Source organism: Oryza sativa, chromosome 8 (genome assembly GCF_034140825.1).
Source record: "Oryza sativa Japonica Group chromosome 8, ASM3414082v1".
NCBI lineage: Eukaryota > Viridiplantae > Streptophyta > Magnoliopsida > Poales > Poaceae > Oryza > Oryza sativa.
This window is the reverse complement of record NC_089042.1, coordinates 11,575,997-11,589,438: the sequence shown is the minus strand read 5'-3', so window position 1 is coordinate 11,589,438 and position 13,442 is coordinate 11,575,997. Positions and strand designations below refer to the sequence as shown.

Here is a 13,442-nt window from a genome sequence, read left to right as displayed (position 1 = left end):
CTTATCTATGTGATCGGAGATCCCGTGAATTAGAACCTGGGAAGAACAAACCATTAGTAAACTAGAGGAGAGTACCAATCTATACCCTTTCTAAGTGAAGATGTATGTACTCTCGTGAGCTGCAAGGCAGGTTGGCTATGCCTTAATGAGTTCTGTTGGCTTTAATTAGCGAAGATGATGTCCTACAGAGCATTCTTGAAAGAACTTACCTTTGTAAGCTTGACTATTGGTCGCAGTCTATGAAGATTTTGGGTGAATCTTCTAGGAAGCTTACGAAAGACCTAGGAGTATGACTTATACGCTCCACCCGAGGAGTAGTCTACAAACAGTCTAGTACCAGATAAGACTCTGAGTGAAACTTGCTTGCACAAGACTTGCAATTCAAGGCGTAGTCCATTGTTCAAGTTGTGAGTAAGTGTAGCTTGGAGTTCTAGGTGGATGTTCAACCTTAATCGGTCTCCATCGAACCGCTGGTATATAAACAGTACATTGGAAAAGGAAAATCTCAATGGGATTTTGAGATTTGGTGGGGGATTGTTGGAATTAATAGATGGGCTAAGGCCCATTCGAAGATTAATTCTTTGAAAAATCACAAAAGCCCATCTCATGGGATGGCATGCATGTGGAGTTTAGTACCACCTTACTTATTCTAGGAGAGGGGGACCTTCTTAAAAGGGAGGATGCCCTCCTAGCCACTTCAAGCATGTGTGGTGGAGAAAAGAGGGGGAACACACACGCGCGCTTGCCTGGCCTGGCAGGGCAGGGCAGGCGGCGCGCGTGCACGACGTATGCGTCGAATGGTCCGAAAAATTGGCTCCTCACCCTTGCGCAGAAGTAGCCTCCTTTTGCAGTTTTGTTTGGTTGCAGAAAAATTCGGATTTGTTTTGTTGTTGAAAACATTCCGAAAAATCCGGTGCGTGAAAACGGCGTGGAGTCCGGATAAGTTACGCGCGACTTATCCGGCTCGGTTACGCAGAGTGGAGATCGTGCGGGCGCCCTGATCAAGCGACCTATCTCTATATAAACCGTGCCACCGCCTTCACGCAACACACGCGAAATCAATCTAGGGTTTGCCTCCTCCTCTGTGTTGCGTCGTCGCTCGTGGACTACTCCATCCCGCTCGCCAGCGTGCACCGGCGATCGGGAGAGCAGGTCTCTGGAATCTCTGCCTTCGACGTCCTGCACTGGGAGAAAGCGGCAATAAGGTTTTTGGGAAGCGCTTCGTGCGACTGTTCCCTGTTCAACCGCGACGGTTCACCTTCCTCTCCACTCGCGTGCTGCGCGCCTTCATCGACGCTCACAACCGCAAGTAGTTCTTGCCGAGCAACCGGTCTTTCCGCCACCTCGGTACGTGTTCGACATGTTGCGCATATTTGATCTGTTCATGTTTTACTGCTTAGTTTACATGTGTAGATCTAATGATACGTTAATGCTATTATATATCTGTAATGTCATGATTTATTTATGGAATATATTAAATCATTATATGCCTATATTCTCAACATTCAAAAGACACGAGATAGAAGCTTATGAAAAGTTCAAAAGAAGTGCAGTGGGGACTGCATTGTACATTCATCCCTGCCTGTCAGAAATTTCAGAGGGTGATGCTGCAGATAGGGCGAGCAACTTGACAGATGCCACTGTTGACAGCTTGATTGAGTCTATCATCATTAAAGATGGGGTGAAAGCCAAGTTTTTCTTTAACATTATGTCTCTTGCTAACTCTGCAGGAGAGAAGTTGCTTGCCTTCAGTCAATATATACTTCCCATGAAATTTTTGGAAAGGTTGTTGGTTAAGAGGCTGGGCTGGCATGTAGGGAAGGAGATTTTCATGATATCTGGTGATACTAGTGCAGACGACAGAGAAGTGGCGATGGATCAGTTTAACAACTCTGCCGATGCAAAAGTTTTGTTTGGTTCCATCAAGGCCTGTGGAGAGGGAATCTCCCTTGTTGGTGCATCTCGAGTCATCATTCTAGATGTTCATTTGAACCCATCTGTCACCCGTCAAGCAATCGGACGTGCATTCAGGCCCGGACAGCAGAAGAAAGTGTTTGTGTACAGGCTTGTTGCTGCTGATTCTCCAGAGGTGAAGTTCCATGAAACTGCATTCAAGAAAGAAGTTATCCCAAAGCTATGGTTTGAATGGAGTGAGCTCTGCACTACTGAAGACTTCAAACTGAATCAAGTTGATATTGATGACTCTGAAGATGAACTATTGGAGGCTAATGCTATTCGCCAGGATATCAAGGCTTTGTATAGAAGGTCAGCTATCTCTTTCTCCCCGTGCGCATGTGCAAGTTAAACCCTGGAGATGCTCTCTCTGTCTTATCCAAAATTGTCTTGTAGGTAACAAGTTATATGTGGCTGCTGTACACCATGTACATAATGCAATGCTGATCTTTCTGGGTGATCATCGCTGTGAAGTAAGGGGATTTCTCGTGAATCATTCTTCACGTTACAAAATCTTTGCCCCTTATTCTGTTCTGATTGTATGACCATCAGCTTTTTCGTTAACCTTCATCATTTTTCTTCCTTCAGGATGTTACAGTAGCCCCTTCTAATGCCGGAGTTCCGTTCATGCTAGGATTTATCGTTAACCTCGGTCGTTTCCCTACCTATTTGAACCACTGTCCGCTTTGTTAACATGTGCCAGCTTGGCGCAGCGGTTCGCGAGCTGATCCTAGTCTTATTTCCTTCTGAAGATCTCCAGGACTAATAACTATGGTTTCTGCCGTTCCTGCTAACAACTTAAATAATGCCACTGTTTCCTTACCTGTCTTTTGTGCACTTCAATTGGTCTTCAAATTTGCCCTTTTTGATAGGGTAAAGATAGTTTCTTTCTGCGCGTAACGGAATGTAGGTTATCCGTCGTGCATTTGTGCATCTCTTTTATCTCCTTTGTTGCAGTACCTGGTTTTTGTGTCGACCATTCTAGTTTCAATTCTGGCTCCCATGAAAGATGCTTTAAGACTCGCAATGCCAGGATGCATACTTTTTTTTTATGCATACTCGATCGTTGGCTCGTTGCACTCATCGACTCCAGATCAGTTGCCAGCGGCAACTAATCTCTCAAAGGCCTGGCGGTTGTGTTCACCTGGTGCTGGTGCATCCGAGGGTGACGACAAGGACAGGGGAAGAGGAGCTGTTTGTACTTTTGCAGGGCCCGCTTTTTTTCAGCTTAGAAGCATAATATCACCTGATTGTTACGAATTATTTGCTTCATGTTTAAGAATAATAATTTCTCATGAAACTTTCTTTTACTTTATTGCCCAGACCACTTGTTTTAAACTACAACTATTTATTATGTTTAGATAATATGCAATATTTAATGTATTCATATTATTAATTTATCTGCAATAAAACAAACACTAGCCTAGAGCGAGTAGGAAGAGCGGGCTGCTGGAGTGCTTGCGGGAAAGGAATTGGGCCGCTGTGGGGTTGACGTTGACATATGCCCACTGGTAGGAATAAGTTCACTTCAGATCCCTCGATTTGTCACCCAGTCCGATATTCATCCTTGATTCGAAAAACTAGATATAACTCATCCCCCAACTTACAAAACCATGCAAACAAGGTCCCTCGGTAGTATTCTCTGATTTTGGCTGACGTAGCACACACGTGGCACCTTTGACTAGGTCTTCGTCTCACGTGGCATTGACGTGGTGCTTACGTGGTAGTTTGATAAAAAAAAGAACAAAAATTAGAAACTAAAAAATAAAGCAAAATATGCAGGACCCATATGTCAGTTAAAAAAAGGGGGACTCACATGTTAGTGGGTCCCACTTCCTCCATCTCACCCTCTTCTCCTCTCTTCCAATCCTCTCATTTTCTCCGAGGAACCGGGCGGGAGCGGGGGACGACAGGGTTGGCAAGGGCCTGTCGGCGGCAGCGGCGGCGTCGAAGCGGGTGACCACTGGCTAGGGTAGTGGCGCCGCCGCATTTCCTCCACGCGGCGAGGATGGAGGCAGTGGGAGACGGGGTCAGAAATCGCTCAAAATCCCCCCGATTTCACCTTCGCGTTTCCCAGAGATGGACGTTGGCGTTGGCAGCGAAGAAGGTAGTGGGGCGGAAGCTGGGTGGGCCGAAGAAGCCGGTGCCACGCTCCGTCAAGGCCGGGCTCCAGTTCCTCGTAAGCCGCTACCTCGAGAACGGCCGGCACGCGCAACGCGTCGGCACTGGCACCCCCGTCTACCTCGCTGCCGTCCTCGGGTACCTTGCCGCAGAGGCAGGGGGTTTTAACTATTTGCCACTTTTAGATTTGGCAAATAACTATTTGCCACCCCTATCTCAATGACATGTGGGTCCACATGTGTCTATGACATGTGGATCCAATGGCAAAAAGTTAATTGCCACATCTAAATGTGGCAAAGCCATTGTGTTTATCTCTTCCTCTCCCGATCCTTCCAACCCACTCGGTGTGCAAGCGTGGTTTAACCGGGATGGGATGGCCGACGGGTGGCGAGGAGAGGGCGTTGGCCGGCGGGGAGAAGGGACGGCGCGCGGCGGCCGACGGGAGAGGAGCAATGCGGGCTGGTCCTGCAGCGTAGCTGTGGCGGCCGCGGCGAGGAGGAGGGAGGGGAGTAGCAGCAGCGCGGGGACACCCATGGCTGTCGCGGCGACGGCGGCGAGGTGGTAGGTTGGATGGGATTGGGTTTGTGCTCTGCTCTGTCTCGTAAGAGTAGAAATGGAGGTGGGCGAGCCGCCCTTGCCCCCATCTTGCCTCCTCGCTGCCATGGTAGCGACGGCGGCCACCACCACCGTTCACCTCGCCAAGTTGCTCCCGTCCCATCCCGCCTCCACTCCGCCATGGCAACAGGGGCGGCCACCACCACCGCTCAGCTCACCACCCTGCCCCCATCTAGCCTCCTCGTGGCTATCTCTCCCCCTCTCTCGCCGGCAAGGCGGCGCCCTCTTTCCCCTCTCCCGCCGGCGAGATCGACCGTCTCCTCCCTCTCCCGCCGGCACGGCTGACCCCCTCCGAGGATGCGCGCGTGTGTTGGCGAGACACATTCATCCCACCGCCGAGATGCCGAGGTCGATGTCGACGTCGTCCACGGCCAAGGTCGCGGTGGCCCCGTCGCCGCCGGGATGGTTCCCTTCTCCTCGTAGCTCCTCTCCCGACGGCCCGCCGTGCGTTTCCCTTTCTCCCCGCCGGCCACCGCCCTCTCCCCGCTGTCCATTGACCGTCCAATCAGGAGAGAGGAGAGCGGAGAGAGATGAAGAGAGGGGAGATGGGGAGATAGGAGGGGAGTGAGAATGACATGTGGGGCCCACGTGGAACCCACCGTTTTTAATTATTATTTTTGGTGTAACTGATATGTGGACCCGCGATTTTTATTATTTTCCAAATCAAATTGCCACGTAAGCGTCACGTCAATGTCACGTGAGACGAAGATCTTGTCAAATTAGCCATGTAGGTGCCATGTCAGCCAAAACAAGAAACAATACTACCGAATGACCTTATTTGCACTCGTTTTGAAAGTTGGGGATCCTTTATATCTGGTTTTTGGGTTAAAGGATGAAAATTGGATTTGGTGCCAAATTAAGGGACCTCAAATGAACTTATTCCCCAATGGTACTCTTGATCACCACACTCAAAAGTGGAACATAGTCTGTTTCAAAAGGAGTCTGTTTCAAAAGGAGTAAATTATGTTTGAGGTAGTTGAACTTAAGAGATAGGTGTATTTTAGCTGGAATTTTTTACCTTTTGATCCTTTTAGAAAACCTATTTTATAAATAGGCCCCTAAAAAGGTATTACAGAAATGATCCTTTTCATGGGCGCTAAACGCCATTGGTACCGTGATCCAAATATATTTGTAAAAAAAATTACAAATATATCTTTGACGCTAGTGCTATTGCTGTCAAGAACTATTTGTAGATATATTTTATTCAAAATAGGTCATTTTCTATTACAAATAGGTCTTGAGCAGCATCAATGACTTAGCTTCCACCGAGGGGTAAGGGGATGGCGGCCGTCATGTTGGACCACAACGCTAATAATGTGACGCTGCGAAAAGGATCTATTTTTGGAATGATTCTTTTTAGGTCTATTTGTAAAATAAGTTTTTCAAAAGAATTAAAAGGTGAAAATTCCAATGTATTTTAGTGCACGAATATGTAAAACGACTATTCTAATATATAAATTTATGTGGTACATAGGGAATAAGATCAGAACGGTGCACCATTTTATAAAGTTCTGTACTATATTTTGTACCCACATTGTAAATTTATGTTCCGCCACCACAATTTTCTCAAATTAATACTCTTAATCAAGACTCCTATAAAATAAAGTACTACTCCCTCCGTTTCATATTGTAAGACTTTCTAGGATTGCCATATTCATATAGATGTTAATGAATAGATATATATGTGTCTAGATTTATTAAAATCTATATGAATATAGACAATGCTTGAAAGTCTTACATTGTGAAATGGAGGAAGTACCTGTGTTTCTTTTAATTATTGTTTTCAACGTCAACACGATCTCTAACATACATGCCTCCTGATTAATTATATGTTTATAAAACATTAAAAATAAAACTTTTTTCATGCAAATCTATTAATATCGTTATCACATATTAAATTGTGATGTTTTAATTTATTAATGATTTAAGATATTGATGTGACAACATCAAAAGAATGAAGGGGTGCTTGGTTTACTATCATACGTTTCGCACGGGTATTATATAGAGTGTCGCATGGGGTTTTCGGGCACTAATAAAAAAACTAATTATAGAATCCGTCACTAAACTGCAAGACGAATTTATTAAGCTTAATTAATCCGTCTTTAGCATATGTTTACTGTAGCACCACATTATCAAATCATGGAGCAATTAGGATTAAAAGATTCATCTCGTAAAGTAGTGGCAATCTGTGCAATTAGTTATTTTTTTAGCCTATATTTAATACTTCATGTAGATGTTCAAACGTTCGATGTGACAGGATGAAAAATTTTAGAGTGAGATCTAAACCGGGCCCAAATCATGCCACGCTTATGTCATATCATAGTTTTTCTAGCTCTGGGTCCACATGCCATGTACATAATTTTTTTGAAACAATCGAAGAAATACATATCATTGACAAATACCCAAATTCAAGAAATACCATCGATGAGTGTGAGTATCGTAACTACCATCATACAAGTGATTTTTATCAAAGAAATACCATTGTCGTTAGGGTTCCATTCATCCGACACCATTAAATACATGAGAAATTTAACAATATGCCACTCCATAGAATTGGCTTTAACAGGATGCCACCCCATGGAATGTCCTTATAAAAATACCAGTCCATAGAGGATGCTTCTTAATGAAATTCCACTTTGGGGTGATTAGAGAATCTGTGTGACATGTGCTGCCCGCAAAAAATATCCACGTCTACTCGCCCGCGTCCTCTCCCCCCCTCCCCTCCCCTCCCCTCCCTCCTCTCCCCCTCCTCCTCACCGCCGGTGCCGGCGCCGCCGCCTCCCCCCGCTGCCACAGCAACGGTCACCGCCTCCGCCATCTCCGGCCTCCACTTCGCCTCCTCGTCGTCATCCACAGAGCTGATTCCCTCACCTCTCATAGAGAGAGCCTGTTCGCGTTGCTACTCGTGTCTGATCCCCCACCTCCCGAGCCGCTCCAAGAGGTGCTCGCCACTAGCGACGTCCACGTCGCGCTCCCCTCTTCGCCGTCCCCACCACTCCTCCCTCCCCTCTTCACCGTCGCCGTTGCGCTCGCCGAACACCCCCGCACCCGCCTCGGCGCCGGGCTGTGTGGAGCCAGCGGGCGAGATGTGGCCCGCCGCCGTGTCCCTCCGCCTGGGAGCCAACGCCGGCGGAAGCGCGGACGGGCGACGGCAGCCAACTCCGGCGGGCGCGTAGAAGGGCGACGAAAGCGATGGCCGAGCGGGGGAGCAGCGGCGATGACTCCGGCGGGCACGTGGACGGGAGCCGACGCCGGCGGGCGCACGGACAGGCGACGACTCAGGCAGGCGCGCCTAAGGGCAATGAAAGCAGTGGCCGAGTGGGGAAGCAGCGGCGACGAACACGCAGCCGAGAGAAGTCACCCTAAACTCCTAATGTGTGATTAAAAGCATCTAATCATTCCAAAGTGTGATTAAAAGCTAATCACCCCAAAGTGGCATTTCATTAAGAAGTATCATCTATGGAGTGGCATTTTTATAAGGACATCTTATGAGGTGGCATCATGCTAAAGCCACCCCTATAGAGTGGCATAATGTTAAATTTCTCTTAAATACATTGTTCATCCTATACCACTTAACGGAAGACGGCTAACGGAACCCTAACAGCAATGACATTTTTGGGATAAAGTCACTTGTACGATGGTATTTCATGAAACACATAATTTTCGATGATATTCCTTGGAATAGAACACTTGTTAATGGCGTTTCTTAGATTTTCTCTATTTTTTTTCCAAACCTTTGTGATGTGTGGCCGCCAAATTATTAGCCACGTAGTTGTCAATGCTCATCGACGATTTGGCTAGGTTTGCAAGGATGGGTGGCAATGCTATGGAGCCATCTAAACATGCCCTAATAATCTAATTTGAATTTCAACTATTGAGGCCAACTTGAGCTGACACTCGCAGTCGCAACTCGCAAGTGGATGAGATAGGAAGATCCCACAGTGCTACTACTCCTGCTTCACGTGGTGAACAGACAACAGTGTATTGAAAGCCACATTTTGTCGCTTAATTTATTACCAGAACGCTTAAACTAGCTTGAACATGAGTATTAGCTGAGGTTCGTGGAGTACTCCTAGATGACATAGTTTTGACATATGTATATGTGATAGTCCCACATGTCATATCGAGATGGAAACAAAAGGATTCTTTTTTTTCTAAAGAAAAAAGGAAAAATTGAAGACTGATTTCTAGTCTACACCAAGGGATGTACGTAACCATGCATTCAGATCGAGTCACTACCACATACTCCCCTCCGTAAAAAAAAAATCAAACCCTAGATTTAAATTTGGACATAGGGTTTGATTTTTTTTAACAGACTAGTACTTCTCAATTTTGGTGAACCTTTTTTTTTTTACCTTTGAACCAACTAGCTAGGGATTTGATTTTGATATCTTGCAAAAATGGCTAGGTGGTGTATACTGAGTGTGTGTGTAGAGTTCTGTTATTGTATTGATATACTGTTTTTGTATTTGGTTAATTCCTGTACCAGGCAAGAACGTGCATCAGTTGATTTTAATTGATCGCCTTCTATGATTGAATAATTAATATCATTAGAAGGCTACCTTCGACAACTCATGCATGTCACCCTTATTTTATCCTGCACTATAAGAGGATATCATAGTTAGCTATCTTAATTAAACCGAGAATTTTCTGTTTGATTGTTATTCATGATCGCCTGGCAGCAGAGATGCCGAGATACGTACTTCTACTTGGATGTTTATATCTATTTCTAACCCAGTGATGCCGGAAGAGGCTGATAATTGGATGCACTTATCAAGCTAAGATAATTATACGTTTGGTAAAATTTTACAGTAAAAGTACGCGAAATTATTCAGACTAGTAATCATGGAATTGATCAAACATATTGTTCTTTTGCAAATAGACAAATAAAACAACATTAATTTGAAACACTATTTATTTGAAGCAGCGCAAATAGATAAAAACAAGAGTAAACTTTACTTGGGCCACCTAGCTTTTATTATGAATGTTTTCACTTGGATTGCCCTTTAACCGATGCTTTCACTTTGGATCGGATAATCTTACATTGTAACACTTGGATCACCCTGACTCTTTTCTCAACCATATAAGGCCATCACCAATGCGTGTCTTTGGGTTGTTCCCTCGCCGACAGACGTCTGCTTTTCCATCCGCGCCGGCTCCCCACGATGGAGCGCGTCCCCCGGCTGAGGGACGAGTCTCTCGCCACTTTTCGGCTGAGCGATGCAGTCGAGGGACGCATTGGGGGGCGACGGGCTCCTGTAGACATCGGTTCCCCAGCTCGTATTCCTATTCCACCCCTTAGCAGAGCTAGAGTCGCCGCCGGCCGACGACGACGAAGAGGGAGAGAGGAGCTTCATTGCGACCACCGGGACCGGGATGGCTTCCTCCGCGTCCTCCCAGAGCGCGGCACAGCCGGGACGGCGCCGAGGCGGACCCATAAGAGAGAGAGAGCGGCAAGCGGCGGGGCCGACGTATCCGCGGTGGTGGCGACGGCGGAGTAGGCGGCTCTCCTCGTTGCCCTCACCAACGAAGCTTCGTCCGTCCGCGCGGCGCTCGCCGTCCGCCGCCTCGTCCGCCTCGCGCTCACCGTCAGCCGCCTCGACCACCGCGACCCGTGCGGCACTCGTCACCGTGTCCTCGATGTGGCGTGGCCGGCGCCACTCCATCCACCGGGGGGCTAGATACGGCCATGGCGGCGCCGGATCTACCGCCTCTGGGGTCACCGCCGCCACCTTCCACGGGAGAAAGAAAGGGAGAGCGGCGGGAGAAAGCGGCAACGGGAGATGCGGGAGAGATCAAAGGTGCCCCAAAGTGAAGACTAGGAAAAAAAAGTGACATCCATATGAAAAGATCTATCTATTTAGATCACTCGAGCTAGCATCACATTGATGGTATTTGTAACTATGGTTTCTTTTGTTTGTCCTTTATTGGAAGATATTGTTTAGAAATAGCTGGATAAAACCGTTAGTTGCTGTAAAGTTCTATATTCAGCGTCTCAAATGTAGGTTTATCTCTTACTAATTAGTTCAAGGCATTTATATGTTACAAGAATGATAACAAACAAAGCATAACACTAAAAAGGAGCCATAGTAAAAGATGCACTTTTGAATCTAATAACTAATCAGCTCTAATGTGGCTAGCCAAGTAAAGTAATGCCTTCTCTTATTCTGTGCAGAAATGCCGCTACTTCAGGACTTGCAGCAGAGTCAGTATCTAACAAAACTATAAAATGATTGAAATGCTCAAGACTTTATCTTTGGAAAGAGAGAGAGAGAAAGAAATGCTCGAGACATGGTATCCACCAAGTGTATCATAAGTCATACTCCCTCCATTAAAAAAAAACCAACCTCGCACTAAAATATGACACATGCTAATATGAGGTTGGTTTTTTTGGACGGATGTAGTAGTAGAGTAGAAAGCATCGTGGCCCCATTCAGATGTTTGATATAAAAAGGAGAAAGAATCAATCAAGAAGTCAGCAATTTAGCGGAAAATGCCCAAGATCAGGGGTGCCGCCAAAAGAACCAACGCTGATGTGGAAGTAAATGAAACATATGTATTTAACTACATGCGTGAATACTTTCTTTTTTTGTTGATGTCCGGAATGGTATGCCTCCACAGATCCACCTAAAACATTTTGAGAAAAAAAAATTGCAAAGCTTTGAGCTTGGTTTTCCGAAAGGATGTCCACTGGAAAATTGTTACAACAATTTTACATCGGTAATAATAAAAGAGAGCTACGCACAAGATTAATTTAAAAGTGAATGGATGCACAGAAACAAAAGTTTAGGCTGTGTTTGGGAGGTGTAGTTGGGAACTCCACCTCCTCGCACGGAAAATCTAAAGCAGTCCATTAGTGCATAATTAATTAAGTATTAGTTTTTTAAATGGATCAATATGATTTTTTTAAAGCAAATTTCGTATAGAAACCTTTTTAAAAAAAATACACCGTTAAAAGTTTAAAAAGTGTGTGTGCGAAAAATGAAGGGATTGAGTTGGGAACTCAAAGAAACAAATTAAGCCTCGGGCAGGTTCAAACTCTAACGAGAGGTAATTCGCTACTCTTATCTTGATCTTGGTGGATTGTATCTGACAGATGTCATTGATACGTTGATCTAGACTATAGTTGTCGTGAATTTAGTGCCACTAAGGAGACTCCCTGCGCATCTTATATAGGTAGAGGCATTGAGGGGCAGGGTTATAAGGAGGAAAAGGTAAGATACGACTTTAATTTCCTAATTTATGCAATGTATTATTCAGTTAGGGCTCTACACCCTGCCTTGTGTAAGGCAACATAACATTCGAGTCATACTCTATTGTATATATCATGGTTTCGGACCACCACCAGTACCGTGTGGATACTTCTTACCTATTTCCTCCATGCAACCTCTCCTCAAAATTGAGAAAAGAAAGGCCGTGTTTAGTTGTTTTGGCAAAATATTTTTTGATGTATACGGGCACATATTTGAAGTATTAAACGTAGACTAATAACAAAACAAATTACAGATTCCGTCTGTAAACTGTGAGACGAATCTATTAAGCCTAATTAATCTGTCATTAGCAAAAGTTTACTGTAGCACCACATTGTAAAATCATGGCGTAATTAGGCTCAAAAAATTCATCTCGCAATTTACATGCAAACTGTACAATTGATTTTTTTTCGTCTATATTTAGTGCTCCATGCATATGTCCAAATAATTGATGTGACGAAAAAGTTGAAAGTTTGAACGAAACACAGCCAAAGCATACCCACTGGACTAATGCCATCCTCCATATGGTGGAGTGCAAACGCCAAACGATGCTGAGTTTTCGATTTGCATTTCTGAATAAACCGATCGTGCCTGTCAAGTTCTAAATGAAATGATTATGCGTGCGGTTCATCCATATTTTCAAATTTATGTTCCAAATGATCATGTGATCGGCGATCCATGTATCCCTAGGTTGATTCTAAAATTTAAAATTGCCTCCGACTTGGCTCACACAAGCGGACCTAAAGAAGGCCCTGTTTGAGGGAGCTTATCCCAGCTGCAGCTTTTAGAAAAAGCTACTTCTGCTAGAAGCTACTCCAAACAGTCCACAGCTTCTAAGAATCTATACACTGGTGGAGAAACCGTTTGTAGTCCCGGTTGGTAACCCCCTTTAGTCCCGGTTGTCCAACCGGGACTACGAATCCGGGACTAAAGATAGCTATCTTTAGTCCCGGGTGAAATAACCGGGACTAAAGATCGATCTTTAGTTCCGGTTCGTGTTACCAACCGGGACTAAAAAGATCGATCAGCCACGTGGTCGGCCAAACCATCTTTAGTCCCGGTTTGTGTTACCAACCAGGACTAAAGATCGGTGCACCATTTTTTTTATTTGCATGGCCCTGTTTGCTGCATGGTTGATTTTATATATATATATATATATATATATATATATATATATATATATATATATATATATATATATATATATATATATATATATATATATATATATATATATATATATATATATATATATATATATATATATATATATATATATATATATATATATATATATTACACACACATATGTACAATTTAAAGCACTTAACATTTTATGTGCATATATATATGTTACCAAAATATATATTAACACAGAAGTAAATGTGTACATATATAAATATATATATATATACATGCATATATAGTACAATTCATTTGTTCGGTAGCTATAGCTACGACTTCGACGCCGGCGTTGTGTCAGAAGAGGAAGAACCGACGTTA

General features: G+C 44.5%; 1 long non-coding RNA gene across 1 annotated transcript; it reads left to right on the top strand.

Moving 5' to 3' along the window:
• The first annotated feature begins 1,519 nt into the window (after positions 1-1,519).
• Positions 1,520-3,320, top strand: LOC107281839 (uncharacterized). Its single transcript, XR_001548014.3, has 3 exons — positions 1,520-2,265; positions 2,350-2,426; positions 2,542-3,320. It is a non-coding gene; the product is annotated as an uncharacterized lncRNA (long non-coding RNA).
• The last annotated feature ends 10,122 nt before the right edge of the window (positions 3,321-13,442 follow it).